The following is a 3,063-nucleotide window of genomic DNA, read 5'->3' as shown; positions in this document are numbered from 1 at the left end:
ATTAAACGATATTAAATAGCATAAAAGAGCGAATATTTATAAACGTTGAAATCATATTTTACACTGTATTCATTTGTTACAAGCAGCGATTTTTCGTATTAGTCTTTAAGATACCGACACGAATATGTAGATTATTCCACCATAAATATTAACCTACAACTGTATCTCACTCTCTTTAATTTGTAAAAGACGATAAAGAGTATTGTTTTTTTTTTCGTTTGTTTATAAATATGAAATGTATAGTATACAGACACAAGGTATATCACAAGATATGTCGCCGATGAACAATTTTATAGCAGGTTTTATGACATACAAGCCCGTATTCAGAACTCGCTTTTAAGCCGCTTTTAGCTAAAGGTACGTTAACAGGAAGTGCAGCGCGGGGGGTCAGAGCGCTGCGCGCTCCATGACTCACAGGGGACAGTGGTGGGGGTTTGTTGTGACGGCCAGAAGTGGCTTATAACTGTCGTACAATTTGTAAGCGACAATCGTGATGTATTAGAGAATAAAGCAAATAATACTAGATTGCAAAAGAGTAGCAGAGACAAATGGATGGAACTAACAGAGAAAATGGCAGCGACTGGAATTAAGAGGGATTGGAAAGATATTAGAGGTGCATATCAGCGGTGGAAACTCGCAGCAAAGAAGACTATTTCTTGCTATCGCAAGCATGCGACTGGTATAGGGGGAGGTCCTGCACTCCCAGAACCTTCCAGGCTCGATTTCACAATCAGTGAAATTTGCCCGGAAGATTTTGTGGAGGATGAAAATCCCCACGACTCCGATAGCCTAGTATGTATTATTTGTATTATAGTTTTAATAATTTATATTAATCTACATTATTATATATATTATTCGAAATATATTCACATTTGCAGAGAAGAACGAACCCAACACTGAACACGGTGTAAGAGTCTGAGAATGAAGTCACTTACGAACTGGATCCGACAACTGGGTATAATAATACTTGATATATTCGTATTCATATTGTCATCTTCCTTATTTGTTTATGATGTTGTATTTTACGTCCCAAAGATTTAAATCTGCGTGATTGATGATTAATTTATAAAAATGACAAGTAGCAATTTTTAATTTGGTTAAAATATATTTTAGTGAATTAGATATATTTGTATTCGTATTGTCATCTTCCTTATTCATTTATAATGTTGTATTTTACGTCCCAAAGATTTAAATCTGCGTGATTGATGATTAATTTATAAAAATGACAAGTAGCAATTTTTAATTTGGTTAAAATATATTTTAGTGAATTAGTACTTATACAGTCGAACCTACCTCAGGCAGATCCGTCGTGTTCCACGGAAGTTGGAAAAAGAAGTCATGGGGATAGGACCTCGCCTGAGCCAGTACCAAAGAAGATAAAAAAAAATATGACAGCCTACGAAGCAGCCATGCTCGAATTGCAAATGAAAAAAATGGATGAAACGTTGCGTTATATGGAAGAAAAGCACAAGTTAGAAATACAAATTATGAAGCAGGAACACGATCTTAGAATGGAAATTTTGAAGGAACAGTTAGGGAAAGAAAGATTTTTGTAAGGATCAGAAGAAAAGAAAAATTGAGTTTTGCAATTGGATCATGGCTGGTTTGTAAGGAATTGCTGCGAGTTTCCATAGTCGATGCATCTGTAATATCTTTCCTAACTCACTTAATTCCCAGTCACTGCTACTTTCTTCGTTAGATCTATTCTTTTATTTCTTTTGTTTTTTTGCAATCTAGCATTATTCGTTTTATTCTCTACTAGATCACAATTGTCGCTTACAAATTGTACATATGATTTTTCTTTGACAAAAAACTTTAGTAAATATTTTTTCCTATGATTAATAAAAACTTTTTATTTTTTTTTACATATATATTTCTTATTATTAGTGCTATGGGTAAATTAGAAATCTACTTAATGACCTTGCCATTTACTAATTTTATATTTAAAATGCACTATCATTTCTGATACATGTATTTAACAAAAAGCTGCAAAGTAGAACCTTACAAATTGCTTCCTCATTATTTTACTCGGTTTTTTCTATCACAATGATGCAAAGTAGAATCTTACACTTTGCTTCTTGATTCTTTTCCTTCGTTCACAAAGCCTGCACTATGAGGAAGTTCTTTGATTTATTTTCGCGAGTTATGAACTTTGGTACCTACAGGAATAAAAAATAAAAAATGTATAATCTAAAAAAAACTAGCCACGTTACACACGGCTATGAAACGACGTAACAAACACGGTTGCATCATATTTTCATTATGTACAAAGTTTTGGCTCACTTCCTTAAATTTTGTGGAAGCTGATGCAATAACGACAATTTTTTGAAAATTTCAAAACCACGTAAAATGAGCCACATTACACGGCTATGGCACGCCGTAAGAAGCACCGTTGCATCATATTTTCATTGTGTATAAAGTTTTGGTTAACTTCTTGAAATTTTGCGGAAGCTAATGCAATAATGATAATTTTTTTAAAATTTGAAAACACGTAAAATCTGAACCGCTTTAGCGATCTTGTCGAAATTCAATAATAAAGAACATTGAACGTATCTTCAGTTATGAAGAACTATTTAGCTAAATCGTCGAACCTTCACGAAAGTTAGAGCGCCCACGCCCTTTTTTAAAAAAATGTTAAATAACATAAAATCTGAATGGTTGCATATATTTCATTAAAAATCACACCATTTAAAGAGAAATATCTACTTTACTTGCGTGCCAAATTTCAGTCCGATCGTTCTAACGGTTACTGGGAGTAGTATAAGTTTGGGAGTTCTGGACCAGGAGACCTGTAACCGACATATACCGACACTCCAGAACCTTCGAAGGTGGGTGTCCGTGCTAAGTTGCCGTCGTGAGCTCTACGATTTCTGAAAGTGACGTCATCAGAACCCTCGATTCCAAGAATTTTTGCTCGATTCCGGGAATTTTGCGTCACATTCCGGGAATTTTGCGCTCGATTCCGGGAATTACGCACGATCGAGAACCTTCTAGAACATTCTGGAAGCTTCGACGGTTCGTGTCCATGCTAAGTCGGGAAGGTTCGCTCCCAGAGCCGGCGGT

General features: G+C 35.1%; 1 long non-coding RNA gene across 1 annotated transcript; it reads left to right on the top strand.

The window, feature by feature from the left end:
• Positions 1-783: 783 nt before the first annotated feature.
• On the top strand, positions 784-1,865 carry LOC112495129. Its single transcript, XR_003061369.1, has 2 exons — positions 784-955; positions 1,265-1,865. It is a non-coding gene; the product is annotated as an uncharacterized LOC112495129 (long non-coding RNA).
• The last annotated feature ends 1,198 nt before the right edge of the window (positions 1,866-3,063 follow it).

The sequence above is a fragment of the Cephus cinctus genome, unplaced genomic scaffold (genome assembly GCF_000341935.2).
Source record: "Cephus cinctus unplaced genomic scaffold, Ccin1 Ccin1_scaffold1338, whole genome shotgun sequence".
In the NCBI taxonomy this organism is placed as follows: Eukaryota; Metazoa; Arthropoda; class Insecta; order Hymenoptera; family Cephidae; genus Cephus; species Cephus cinctus.
The sequence above is the reverse complement of the archived record's forward strand: the minus strand, read 5'-3'. Positions and strand labels throughout refer to the sequence as shown.